Below are 15,590 nucleotides of genomic sequence, written 5' to 3'. Positions count from 1 at the left end.
ATTAACACTGCAAAAAATGAGCATACTTGAAGATACAGCAAAAGGAACTCTCCAAGATGAAGCACAGGAAAAATAAGTAAATCAATAAGAAATATTAGCAGAGCAACACTAACCCATGGGGTGACATCAAGTAGTCTAGTACACATGCTCTCGTAATCCAGATGGGAATGCAGGCAGAACCAAAAGCTGCTTCAAGAAATAAAATGACCAAATTTCTTTCCATATTTGATAAAATTATAAATGCTCACAACCAAAAGGCTCAATGAAACATGAGAGAGACAGAGACAGGGACAGAGAGAGGGAGGGCAAGATGAATAAAATTACACTGTCCAATCATCATCTTGTTGCTTAAAACCACTGATAAGCAAAACTGAGTAATAGTAAGCAGAAAGGAAAGGGATTTGGATACAGAGGCACAAAGAATGCCAGCAGATTTCCCGTGGGGACTAATATGGCTTAGAAGACCAAAATCCTTAAAATGCTGAACAGATCATGTAAAACTAGAAATCTAAATCCAGTAGAACTGTTTCCAAAATGAAGGTGAAACCAAGGCTTTTCCAAACATACGAAAGAATTAATCACTGGCAGGCTCACACTATGAGAACTATTAAGTATAAGTTGGTAAACTATAGCCCTTCAGCCTAACACTAACACACACGCACATGTACACACACACACACACACACACACACACACTTAAACAGAAATATTAAAGTATCTTCTTCAGACAAAAGTCATACTGAAAAGCAAGCGTAAAGGAACAAGCATCTTGGAAATATCTAAATACATAAAATATTTTTCTTGTCATTTACATATTTTAAAACAGCTATAAGAACAATGCTTGTGTTATTAATTTTATTTATTTATTTTTTATTTAGTGTTTTTGAGACAGGGTCTCCCTGTAGCCACAGCTGACCTGGAATTATTATGTAGACCAAGCTGGCCTTGATCTCACAGAGGTCTGCCTGCCTCTGCCTCCCAAGTGCTGGGGTTAAAGGTATGTACCATAACATCTGGCTGCTTGTGGTATTTAAAGTATATGCAAAAGTAAATTGTGTGGGGAGAGATGCCTCAACAGTTAAGAGGACTTACTGCTCTTCCAGAGGGTCTGGGTTCAGTTCCCACTATCCACATGGTGGCTAACACCTGTTCCAATCCTCGAACCCGGGTCCTCTACTAGAGCAGTCAGTACTGCTGTTAACCACTGAGCCATCTCTCTAAACCCATAAAATCTTTTTTTAAAAAATTAAATTTCATGACAAGAACAAAACAAAAGTCAGAGGGGAAGAATAACAAGTTTATGCTCCTAAGCTGTTCAAGTTAAGTGGAACAATACAGCTTGAAGATCGACCGTAATAAATTAAAGCTGTTTGCTCTGCCAGTGCATGCTAAAACAGTGCAAAACCCCTCCACAGCTATCTAGGACATTAATCAGGAATGCTGCCTGTGGGGTCTCTCCCTCCCCTCGCGGGTCGTTGGCCACTGGTCCACGAGGACAAAGGGAGCAGAAGCGACAAACGGAGTCAGGACGGCCAGTGAGCACTGACAGAAGAAAGCCCTTCTGGGGAGGCAGGTTCAGTGATACAAACAGCTCCAGACTCGGTGAAACAGCTCCGTTTATTCAGTGGGGGTTAGGGAAACTATAGTGCAGAGGCAGCAGTCAATGCTTCAGCTGATAGGTGCTTATAGTGTGCTTTATTTACATGTGGCAGGAGGATCCTATCATCTGACTATCGGGCAATGCCTAATTATCATAGAAAAAACCTGGGGGTAGTTTTTACTCCAGGTAACTATGCCAAAGGTCATGTTTTAAATGAGGCCAAGCATCCATGCTTGGAGGCCCTTTCCAGGTAAGTTCGGCAGGAAGCTCCAGCTGAGAAAGGAGCCAACCTTAACAGCAGGGTTCCCCAACAGCTGGCATGGGTGGGAGAAGCAGGAACTCTCACTCATTGCTGGAAGGAATGCAAAATGCACTTTAAGAGTTTGCAGTTTCTTACCACTAAACAAAGTCTGACTATGTACTTCACAATCACATTATTTGGCACCCTCCTAAAGAACTTGGAAAGCCTTGTGCACATGAAAAACTTCATGCATGCTCATAGCCGTTTTATTCATAAAATGCCTTAACTTGAAGATGGTACAGCTAGCCAGTGGAATGGAGTATTTTCAGCACTAAAAAAATGAGGTAGCAAGCAAGGAGAAGACACAGAGAAGTCTAAAAGAACATTACTGTGAGAGAAACCAATCTAGAAATGCTAAACACTGAATGACATTGTAGAAAACAGACTTGCTGTCTTCTCCTATGGCTCACTTGGTTTCTAAGATACATTGTTGATTAAAAGAGAATTATAGATGCAGTATAAGAGTCAGTGTTAACCAAGGTTAGCAGGAAAGAAAGGATTAATAGGTGGAACAGAGATTGCTGGGACAGTAAGATGTTTTGTATCACGCTCAGATGGTAGAGGATTTCATGATACATTTGTCAAGACTCATAGAATATAAAACACCAAGAGTAAGGACTAATATAAATTAGGGACTTCAGGTGATAATAAAGGGTTTATGTCGCTTCATTGACTGCAACAAATGTACCATCCTGATGCAGATGTTGGTAGTGAGAGTGGAAGGATGTGCAAATGCTGGAGCAGAAAACAGAGCATGTATTGATTTTCTTATGCACCATAAAGCAAGCAGAATAAACATCCAGATAGGAGTTGCACATGAATTGTTCTATTAGTTTAATTGGAGAAAGTCAGTAACCATGAGAAATAAAATGTGTAGCAATAGGCCAGTGGATAGACAGAAGTGTACTATATGCACATGGAATATTTCTCATTAAGAACAATAGTTACACAAGTAACAACACAGAAAAATCCCAGTCATTAGGTTGAGTGAACAAAGCCAGATGAAAGGCAGGTTATCTTGTGGGAAAAAAATTAATCAAAGAGCCAAAGGTACATTGTGGCCCCCCAAATACTAGGCCAAGATGACATGAAACACCAGACTTCACATTTACTTCCAAATCCACTTTTGGAGTCGGGCATAATGATGCATGCACTTAATCCCAGCTCTTAGGACCTTGAGCTTCTTTTGTAAGCTAAATGTATAGCTTTAATCCATTATAACCCTTACTTCTCCCTGATCCAGAATAATGAATGAGTGTGTGTGTGTGTGTGTGTGTGTGTGTGTGTGTGTGTGTTTGTGTGTTGTGAAAATATTGTGGGAACAGAAACATTAAAAGCAAATAACTATTCCCAGTTACAAACAACATTTGGGTTTAGGGGCTCGACCTTTAATCCCAGCACTCAGGAGGCAGAGGCAGGTGGATTTCTGTGAGTTCAAGGCCAGCCTAGTCTACATAGAGAGTTCCAGGTCAACTGCGACTACAAAAGACCAAATACACTTTTGACAAAGTAACTTACTTTATGAGACATGTATTCTTTCTCGGTACCAAATTTTGTCATCCTGTGGAGTGCCACCAGGGTCATTCTGTGCTTAATTCCTTTCCTTTCCCAAGAATTTTTTCCCACCGTGCCGAATTGAACATAGGGACTCACCATGATTTAAGAATAGAAATAATCAGGGTGGTGGACAGGTGTTTATAGTGGTATTTAAGCAATTCTACACATTTGACATAGTCAAGTGATCAGGATACAACTGGTAAGTAAGCAGCCCTACATGTTTGACATCAAGAGTCATTAAACCTCTTGTCATCCTCCCTGTCTCCCTGTTTCATACCTGATCAGAAAACAAACAAGCTATGACTGCAATAAGAGCAGAACCAAGGCAGGCTGCTAAGGCAGGCTGTAAGGCAGGCTACTAAGGCAGACTAGCATTTTATATAAAACACACACCAAAAAAAGAAGCCCATATAACTAGGTTGCAATACAAAAACAAATAATATGAAAAACCAAGATTATAAGTTCTGACCAAATCCTACCAGTTCTATAGAAGTGTTCTACAATGAGAACAATCCAGAGGAACCCAAGATACGAACTTAAAAAAAACCACTCATAAACATGATCAAGGAAGCCAAGGACTTTAAAGAAAATACAAACAACTTAAGAAATTCAAGAAGATGGGAATAAATTCCTGAAATTCAGAAAACACGACTATATTGTCAAATGAATAAATAAAGACAATTCAGGATTTGAAAAGCGAATTCATGAAAGAGAGAAACATTGAAGAAAATTCAAGCTGAGATGAAGATAGAATTGAAGCACTCAAAGCCAATTAGAAAAGACAGGAGAAAGTCTTATCAGAAGAAAGAATTAACTGGAAAACAAAATACCAAGACTTGATCATAAACTTGGAGAAGTGAACTACTCAAGCAAAGACCATGAAAAAACATTATAACCCAGGAATGAAATATGAAGGAACTGTGGGACACCACAAAAAGACCAAATCTGGAAATCCTAGGCATAGAGGCAGGAGAATCTTAGGTCAACAGCATCGCCAGATCTTCAATGGGACTATAGAAGAAAACTTGCCTAAATTAAGGAAAGATATACACAAGACAGATACAAGAAGCAAGCAGAGTACAAGAGAAAGGGGACCAGAAAAGAAGTTCCATAGACCGTCACAGTAAAAACAGTGAATGCACAGAACGAGAGGAAACTAAAAGCTGTAAGAGAGAAACAACAAGTTCCATATAAAGGAGAACCTGCCAGAATTAATAGTTAACTTTTCAATGTAAACTTTAAAAGCCAGAAGATCCCAGAGCAATGTATGCCAAGTTCTAAATGACCACAGATGGCCACAACTCACATTTCTTAACCAAACAAAACTATCATAGTCAGAGGAGAAAGAAAAAGCTCCCATGATATAAACAGGTTGAAAATATCCATGTCCATCAAAACAGCCCTACAGAGAACACTTGACACAATATGAAGGACTGAAGAAATAATTACCATTCCCAAGAGACAACAGAAAGAAAACAAATGCAATTAAAATTAAGGAAAAACAAAATTGGACTAAAAAAGCAGCAAACAAAATGACAGGAACCAACATACAACTTTCAAAAATAACCTTAAACATCGATGGTGTCAAGTTTCTAATCAAAAGACACAGGGTGGTTGAATGAATTAAGAAGCAAAATCCATTTTTCGTTGTCTACAAAAAAGTCATCTTACCTTCAAGGACAGATACCACCATAGAGTGAAATGATGGAAAATTATTCAAATCAAATGTCACAAAGAAACAAACAGGTGCTGCTATCCTAATATCATACAAGATCAACTTCAAACTAAATTTAATCAGAAGAGAAAAATAAGGTCACTTCATTCTGATAAAGGGAATGATTGACCAAGAAGACATTACAATCATGAAGCCCGGTACAATCACCAAACTCTGGTGCACCCAATTTAATTAAGAGAGTACTGTTGAACTTCAAAACACAGATTAACCCAAACTCAGTAACGGAAGGTGACTTCATACCCCACTTTCTCCAATAGACAGGTGATTTGGACAAAGAGGAAGAAGAGAGACCTCTTTATTAAATGACATAATATACAAATAAGGGGACTTCAATACCCCACTGTCTGCATTAGTTAGGTCAACAAGGCAAAGAGTTAACAGAGAGACCTCTTTATTAAATGACATAATATACAAATAGACCTAGCAGACATCTACAGAATATTCCACCCAAGCACCAAAGAATACACATTCTACTCAGCAGCCCATGAATGTTACTCTAAAACAGAAACTCATGGAGATAAAACAACACAACTCAGAATGGTGAATAGGTTAAAGAAGGAATCAGGAAAGAAATAATATTTGTGGAACTAAATGAAAATGAAAACACAACACAACGAAACCTCTGGGATACATTAAAAGCAGTCCTAAAGGTGATGTTTATAGCTCTAAGAATATATGTCTGAGAGATTCCCCGCCCTAATTGACATGTCTACAGTGGCACCTCTTCAGCTAAGGCTCATGGAACATAGCAGAACAGGGGTGGAGCAAATACTAATACATTTCTGAACTCTCCCCAGCGATGCTTCCTCATATAACAGAGTGCAACGCACACAGAAAATCACAACTAGCCATGTTTTAGAGAATAAAAGACTGCAGAGGGGATGTCCCTAGATAGGACTCCTGTATTAAACCTCACCCACCCATGGCTCAGGTACCATTGCAGAGGAGGGGGTGAAGAAAGATTGTAAGAGCCAGGGTTGGTCATGAACATAAGGAAATAGAGCCTCTGGGAACTTGCTGATATGAACTTGTGATAGCATGCACAGGACCCATGCAGACTCAGACAAAAATGTAGCATAGAACTGGGGAAATGGGCAGCAGGCCCCAACCTTAGCTTAGGACGTATTGACAACTGATTACTGTGGGGTGAGGTAAAGCGGATATTCTTGAAGGAATGACTCGATAGGCTGACTAGACTCCAGTGGATGAACTTACACTAAGGGGCATCCGATACAAATGCTTGACTGGATAGGACTGAACATACATGACAAAATGCGTAATAAAATCCAGTGGGGGGCCTATGAGAGGGTGCAGATGGGGGAGGAAGTCTGAATTTGATTCATATTTATGATATGAAATGCACAAAATTCAATTATAAATTTAAAAATCAGAAAGAACACAAATAAATGACTTAAAAATACAATTCAAGAAACTTGAAAAATGAGAACAAATCATACCCAGCAAATGAGAAGAAATAATAGAAATCAGCGCAGAAAACAATGAAACAGAAGCAAAGAAAACAATATAAATAATTAATTAACCTAAGAGCTGGTTCTTTGGAAAGATAAACAAGATAGACCCTTAGCCCTGATAACAAAAAGAAAAGAAAAAAAAGCAAACTGAAATCAACAAAATCAGAGATGAAAAGAGAGGCACTGCAGCGGACACTAAATCCAGAGCAAACAAGGGATTCCTTTAAAATCCTATATTCATCATAGAGTCTGTGAGCTCTTCAGCCATGCATATTTGGCTATGTTTACAGGGCCACACGAGTTCCCTCCCACTGAGCAGGTTTTAAGTCCAATCAGATAGTTGTTAATTACCCCCATGATAAAAATGCCACTACCACACCAATGTAGTTTGCTGTGCGGGTCATTTTTGTGGTTATTAGGCTTTAAACCTGAGGTTGGACCAATCAATTGATTTTCAAGTTCTGGTAGGCAATCAAGGGCTGTGTTATTTGGGGAGTCTCTTGGACTGCCCTGACCTGACACCGTGTTTCTTGTTATATAGCCCTAAGTTATACATATGCAACTCATGTACAGATACCATGTGTATATGTTTCAGTAAGCTTTTGAACTAATACATTTCCATCTGATTTTTCAGACCTAAGTATTATTTATCTCTCATCCCTTTCTTTCCCTGTCTAACCCTCCCTCCACCTTCCCGAGTTAAAGTCTACCTATTTTTTCTCCATTTCTCTACTGGAAACACCCGTCTCCTCTCTTCCGCTCTCTTAGGCTCCTTCTTTCCCGCTGCTTCCACCGTTTCTTTCTTTGTCCCCCTCCTGTGGTTACATCACGATATGTGCACACACCTAAGGATTTCATGCTAAGACACACAAATGAGAGGGAACATGTGCTGCTTGTTTTCTGGGTCTGTATTATTTCACTTAGTATAACAGTTTCTAGTTAAGTTTCATGATTTCATCTTTCTTTTTCACTAGAACTCCATGGTGTAAATGTGCCACATTTTCATTATTCATTCATCAGTTGAGGGACACTTAGGTTGTTTCCATTTATTAGCTATTGTGGGAAGAGCAGCAACAAACATAGATTACAAGTATTTCTGCAGTAGGATGAGTCCTTTGGGTATATGGTAAGGAGTGGTACGGTCAGATCATACGGTGGATTTATTTTTTTTTTCAGAGTCCTCCACCTGCTTTCCATAGGGGTTGCACCAGGTTGCAGTCCAACCAGCAGTGAATGAGCATTCCTCTTTCCCCACATTCTCTCCAGCATTTGGTGTCATGTGTTTTCTTGATCTTAGCCATTCTGACATGATGAAATCTTAAAAAGTGGTTTTGATTCACTTTTTGCTAATTACTAATTTCATAATCATTTTTATTTCTTCTTTGGGGAATTCTCTGTTCAGATTAATAGCCCATTTTTTAATTGTGCTGTTTTCTTGCCCAGCACATCAGACGGTCTCTATTGGTGTAGCGGTGGGACTTTTATTTTTAGGATAATCAACAGCTATCTAATTGAACTTAAGACTTGCTCAGTGGGAGGGAATTCATGTATGGTCGTATAAACCATCCAAGCACACATGGTTGGAGTGGTCATAGACCCTAAAGAAATACCTACTTCTCAAACTTCCCGAGACCAATGTAATTTGTTGCAATAGTCTAAATACCATACCCTTATATTTACAGACAATTGTATCTCGAATCACTCATCAAAGAAGATTTTTTTCAACAGATGGAATCTACTATGAAGTTCCACAACTGGCAAATTGCAGAGGATAATTGTCTGTGACGTGCCCAGCCTAAGTGACACTTCTACAAATCAACCTCTACATCTAAGGCTCAAAGAAAATTGCAGGAAAGGGGAAGAAAGAATGTAAGTGACACAGGGACAAGACACCTGCTGCTAGTCAACGCATTCTAGACGTGACAGGGAAGCCACACAGTGACATTGCCATGGATCTTAAACAAGACTATTAACATGCCAAGATAGTTGGGGGCAGTGTCACTAAGTCCACTTCAAGATGAAGAGTTACAGGCAATCAATGATTGTTGAGGGAGGGAGAAACAGTTTTCTTCAGGGACTAGCTCCCTTACATCTAAACCCAAACAGGCAGCCCTAAACATAGGTACACACAAGTACCACTAAATGAACTCAGTGCATTATATATGTGTGTGTTTATAAATGTATGTATGTATGTGTGTATATGCAACAATTATAATCAAGGAGGACAAGAATTTGAGAAGGAGTAGGGCCATTGGAGGAGTTGGTATGGGACCGGGAAGTATGGAAATAATGCAAAGACAATACTCATGTATGAAAGTCTCAACAATAAAACAAGTAAAAGTAAGTCTTTAAACTCTGTGTATAAGGTTAGTGTATCTGGGGGCTGGGTAAGATGGCTCAGTGTGTACAATGTTTGCTGTGCAAACATGAGGACCTGAATTTGGATCCTCAGTAAGCATCTGTAACCCCAGCAGTGGAGGAACAGTGTTTGGTGCATTGGTGGATCATGTTTCTGTGAGAGGCCTTGTCTCAAAAAATAATGTGATAAGGGGCTGGAGAGATGCTCATTGGTTAAGAGTACTGGCTGCTCTTACATAGGATGTGGATTCAGTTCCAAGAACCCACATGACAACTCACAACCACCTGTAATTCTAGTTCCAGAGGCTCAGAGGCCTTCTGGCCTCTTCAGGCACCTGCAAGCATGTGGTACACATATACACAAGCAGACACATACACATACACATAATTTTTTTTAAAAAAAAAGTCTGCAAGTGATTGAGAAAGGAAGTCACCTAATGTTCACCTCTGGCCTCCACTCATACCTGTGCACAAATACACCTGAATGTGCACCTATGTGCACAAACATGTCCATACACACAAACGTGTCCACATATATATATCACATATACACATATTATTATTTTTTTATATTTTGTATATTACTTTTATTTTATGGGTATGAGTATATTGCCCACAACCTCAGGCATCTTTGATGTAAACCATTCTCAGTGGACTGATGCCACTGTCAAAGCTTAAGTCCAGAGGGAGGCCAGTACACAAAGTAGAGTAGGAGTTGAAAAACTTTTTTAAAAATGTTATTATTTTAATATTTTTATGTGTATGAGTGTATTGCTGCATGTATGTAAGTGCACCTGTGTTGTGCAGTGTCTGCAGAGGTCAGAAGAGGAGTTATGGACAGTTGTTAGCTATGGACAGTGGATGATGGGAACAAACCTGGGCCCCTTGCAAGAGCAGCCAGTGCTCTTAACTGATGAGCCATTTCTCCAACCCTACACACAGATTTTTTAAATCTGTGCATTTTATTGTACATAAATTATATCTCAATAATAAAATATACCAAAAGGTAATGTGATATTATGATGGATATAGTATATCCAAGAATAGAAAGAAGGCATATCTTCCTGTGTCTGAGAGAACCAGTGGAGCAGAAAATGTGTCACAGAAGAATTAACGTTGGAAATAAGGGATGGATATGAGTTTGTAAATATGTAATTTAAGGAAGAAATCTACCATGTATTATGAGAAGTCATGGCCTGTTTGTAAAAGAGATCTTGGATTAAAAAGGAATTGAATCACACAGAGAGAGGAGATGTATCTTTAAGGGTATGCGTGCTTAAGTCATGTAAGTCTTGTGCATCAAAAAACATTTTATGTTATAGAATGTCTTGGAAGACTACTTTAGAATTGATTAAATGATAAAACGACCAAAGAACTTTAGAAAAAATTTAGCCTGAAACCATCATTTTATAGTCTGTGACTGGAACTTGGACCCTGGAAATCATCAGGTCTTGATGGACCTCCTCCATCAAGAGAGCTTATTGTAGAATTTTATTGCTTTTGCAAATGGACCATTTGAAGCTATGACTGGATTAAAAATCTATTAACTTGGAAATAGTTTGAAAAATTAGAAAATATGTCAGTTTAGAGGCCATGATAGAATCAAAGATTTCACCTCTCAGCATTTTGGATATTTTATACAGTGATTTGAAGACAGTAATTATTAGTTAAATTATTTTCTTTTTTGCACTAAGAGTGATGTAATCATATCCAGCAAGATGAGTTGACCTTAAGTACTATTTCTTGGAGAAGAGAGTCAATTGAACGAGGAAGTGCTACCAGCGAACAGAAGCATAATTAAGAGGCAGCGCCAGACTCTGACAAAGAGCCTGGAGCATGTGCTGGTACTGCTGGGTGGTACTTGGACCTAGAGGCCTTTACAGGAGAGAAACGGCAAGAAGGGATCACTGCGATTACACAGAAACTTGACAGAAAAGAATATGAATTTCCCTCGAGTCTAAGGATTATTTACCATGCTTCAGAGTATTTTTAATTTGATCAAGGCTGGCGGTACCTTCTTTTTTTTTTTTCTTAGCATTTCAGGAGTTCTTTTGGTTTATAAGGAGCTGTTGTTTAAAAATCTTTCAATCCCACAATGCCCTTGGAAGCTAGGCAAGACCAGAGTATTGTTCTCATTTTATGAAGAAACACATTTAGATGCCTTCCCTGTAGTCCATATCAATACGTACAACTTGGAAATGTCTCTCAAAAATACCACAGAAAGCAGATGAACAGACACCCAGTAGAGTCTCATGATTGCCAGATTCCAACGTACTTACGTTCCTGTTTTACTATATATTTCCTATTCTGAAAAGCAAGCACGTCGGTTATAGTAAAGTTTTTACCTTTCATACAACAACTCCATCAGATTTTTTTAAAATTTATTCATTTTCATTTTATATACATGAACTGTTTTGCCTGCATGTATGGAAGTGCACCCATGTCATGCAATGCGTGTGGAGGCCAGAAGAGGGCGCCAGATCCACTTGAACTGGCGTTATAGATGGTTGTTAGCCCCTATGTAGGTGCTGAGAACTGACCTCTGGTCTTCTAGATGAGCAGCAAGCCCTCTTAACCCCTGAGCCATCTCTCCAGTCCCCAACCCCGTAGAATTTTAAAGAAAACTGATGCACGAAAAATTCACAGTACGTTTCTTCTTTTATTTCCAGGCCACTTGGCAGCTAGCATTTATGCCAAAGAGTGAGGCATGAGCCACCTAAATAACTGCAGCATCTGGGTGCTATGTGCTTTAACCTAACTGTACCCACTGCAAACCTCCTCCCCAGGACAGTTCTGCTTAGACCACCTAAATTTTAAACTGAAAATGATAAATTCCAAAATTCATCCCAGTGTAGGACCACTGAAGAACTGGGAATAAAACTAATAATTTTTCACTTTCTATTATGTCTTAGAAGGTGACGCTACAGTGAACTGTGAACCAGCTGAGTCCTACAACATTCACTCACAGAATGTGAAGGTCTCTCTTTTGAAATCATTGTGTACAAACAAGCCACAGCTACAGACAGGCAGGTTGGAGTTTCCAATCATGATGCTTGTCAGCTAAAGCAGAAGTGAGTTAAGGAAAGAAATGAAAAGAATTAAATTCCCCACAGCTAGACACACCTAATGAAAACTCGGCATGGCAAATTGAGTATGTGACCAAAGCCACATGATAAGGGTTTCCGTTACTTAAAGCTGCCTTGTCAGTACAATGAAGATATTGTTCTGAACTCTCAAAAGACTCGCCTGTAATTTTATTTTGACTCCCCATTCTCCTCTTTATTTTTTCCAGCTCTTCATTTTTGCCTTTATATTCCTCCTCCACCTCCCCCTATTTCAGTAAGATTTTTAAATTAACAATTATCGATTTTACAAAATATTGGTTAAAATGAAATATTTAGCACCATGTTTCTATCCTTTATCTCAGTTTTCCAATGCTACCCTAAGTGCACTAAAGCCTGTTTATGTTTGAGAAGGATCATTCCTCATCCCTTGGGACCTGCCATTGAGCTTTATGAGAACACAGAAATGAGATTAAAAAAGAAAGTGTCTCCCACATGGAATGAGAGAGAGAGAGAGAGAGAGAGAGAGAGAGAGAGAGAGAGAGAGAGAGATTTACTTGGTTAAATGTATATACTTAGCTAAATATATTCATGTGTATTTGGGTCTGTGAGTACAGGTTCTTAAGGCTTAACATTGAATTTATTGTCTTCTAGGGAACCCAGAACTTCCCATGCATCTTTCTACAAGTTCTCTGGCATAGCAGGCCAAAGCTACTTTACATGGGCATTCTCAATTTTCTGAAAGTACCCTAAGTGCTCTAAAGCAAGTCTCATTGTTGAGGAACCAAACTTTGGGACCTGCCATTCTGTTTTGAAAGGTTCAAAGATTCAGCTGACCATTGGTCTTTTGATATAATGATAATCTCTATAAAACTACAGTTGAGTCTTCTGACAAACGCAACTTCAGGTTAAGAGCTGCCTTATTACCATTATTATTTATTAATATTATTTTCTGAGGGCTAACTTCTCTGAAAGTAGATGATCCTTAAAATGCTTTATTTGGCAGAAAGTGCTGCACTGCTTGTGTAAATAATTATTGTTTGTGAATATAGTTGTTTTGTATATAATAAATTAACTTACAAAGAGAGTTAAATGAAAATTTAAGGATTATAGTTGCCATTTCTATAGCTTGTAAAGAACTTGTTTCCTGTCATTCTCATTGTACTTCTGCCCAAGGGCAGAACTTCAGTATGTTTTGTAGTATAATGTTACCTGCCATCACCCCAGGCTGTTCCTTCTCTAGCCTTAGATCGTTTGCTCAGGTACGTGACTTACAAGTTTCCTGATAAATATTCAAGGAAAGCGTCTTCAGATTTCCAGGAGTTTCTCTTCATTCTCCAGTCTCCTCGCTGATAGTCTAAGGATTCTGCTACCTTTGCCTGCCCAAGCTCTCCATCCATCCTACTTCTCACAGATCTCACAGACAATCCTCATGTGACTAATCTTCATTTTCTGCATGCGAGTATGCTCTTCACAGGGATCAGCAATAAATTCAAAAGCTAAGCTGGAGGACCGGTATTTGACACTAATGACAACTGCTCTCCCTTCTAGGATTTGTCCCAGAGTTTCCAATAGAACATTCTTTCCTTTCTGCCTGTTACTGGGTAGAACTGTACATCCACAAACACATATGTTGATGTCTTAACCCCTAACACCTCAGAAGACAAACTTATAAGAAACAAGATTGTTATAGTGGCAAATAGTTCAGATGAGGTCAGCTGAAACACAGTGAAACTTTAGTCCATTATGACTACCCTTATAAGAAAAGGTGATGGGGGGCTGGAGAGATGGCTCAGCAGTTAAGAGCACTGGCTGCTCTTGCAGAAGACCCAGATTCAAATCCCAGCACATTGCAGCTAACAATCATCTGCAACTCCAGTTCCAGGGAATTTGACGGCCTCTTCTGACCTCCACGAGCATTGCACAACACAGATGCACTTACATGCAGGCAATACACTCATACACATAAAATAAAATGATAAAATATATTTTCAAAAAGAGAAGGTGATGGGGCAGCAAGAGTTACTATTTCTAGAGCCAGGGATGCACAAGTAAAACCATGTGATGGGGACAGAAGTGATGGGGCTGCAAGACAGCAACCCCAAAGCCTGCTGTCCACCACCAGCAGCCAGGCAAGAGGCAGGAAGCATCTACCCAGACTCAACAGGAACATGCTCTGCTCCATGGGACACCCTGACTTTGGACTTCTAGTCTCCACATCTCAGAGATAAGTTTCTGCTGCTCTAAGCTATCCAGTTTGCAGCATGCTACTAAGGTAACCTTAGGAAACACTGCCTAAAAGGCTTAAATGAATGTGATCTTCCAGACACTGCTCCAGACTTAACCAAATGCTATTAGCTGTATCAGGTAAGTGCATTTTAGCCCAATCTGAATTCCTGTAAAAGTGAGAACAGAAAGTACATAACTTTGCCGAATGAATTTCAGGAATATTCATGGGGGAGTTTATTTTTAATCTGCACATTATATTTGGGTTAGATCTTGCTAAACAGGAACATCTAGAAAAGATTCAAGGCAGAGGAAATAGTGAGTATATCTTTCCCAATATGTATGTCTAGTAGTAATTCGGTTTAAAGGACCAAATCCATCAACTTTTTATTGTTACTTTTTTCTCCTTTTCTTTTCATAGAGTAAATTTAACTTCATAGCCTTTCATTTAGAAATGCAGATTTTTTTTTATTTTACATAAGAGCAGTAGACCAGGCTGGACAGTGGCTTTTTAGATAATAGAAAGTTAGAAAATGTAGTACTCTACATAAAAACACAGACTGTTTATGCATGCATGTGGCAAGGAGAAATCTGGAAGGAAAACCAAGTGGTAGAAAATTCTGTACAGTTGAATTATGTACATAAGTCTAAGAACAATATAACTTTAGGATGCTGTTCTTTTTTATATCTGATTGGTTTTTGTCATTTTATTTTCTCATGTTACAGGACATTAAAAATCATTAGTATGCATATATAGAGACAAATGACACAAAGCAAAGTTCTAACTTCAAGGGGATAAGAGATAAAGTATCCTGAGTCAGATATGAGTGACTCTGGCATGGGGACGTGGATTCATGTTGTCCCAAATAGGATGGCCCAATGAAAATGGTTACACAAATTGTCCTAGCCCGAAAACAGAAGAAGTCACGGATCTGGGCATATTTCAAATACAGTGATGCGAGCACCAGGCAGGCAGCTTACAGCAAGGTGGAGGAAACTCTGCAATATGTTTCAAAGGTTCATTCTCAGCATCTTTGCTCTGGAGCTGGTAGAAGCTGATGGTCCGTGCATGCATTTCAAAGATTTTATCTCATAGTTAAAATCATGTTGGTTCGGACACAGAAGTGGGCAATGAGTAGTTAGTAGAGGAAATAAAGATAAACCGAGATAAACTGTCCCTGGATCTCCAACATTCCTACTCCCTGAAATCACTTTTCGCTGCTCTGTAGAATTTTTAACATAGATATAATTATTTTTTAGAAGGGAGATGTCTTTTTCT

This window comes from Nannospalax galili, unplaced genomic scaffold (genome assembly GCF_000622305.1).
Source record: "Nannospalax galili isolate Female #2095 unplaced genomic scaffold, S.galili_v1.0 scaffold1501, whole genome shotgun sequence".
Taxonomy (NCBI): domain Eukaryota; kingdom Metazoa; phylum Chordata; class Mammalia; order Rodentia; family Spalacidae; genus Nannospalax; species Nannospalax galili.
The sequence above is the reverse complement of the archived record's forward strand: the minus strand, read 5'-3'. Positions refer to the sequence as shown.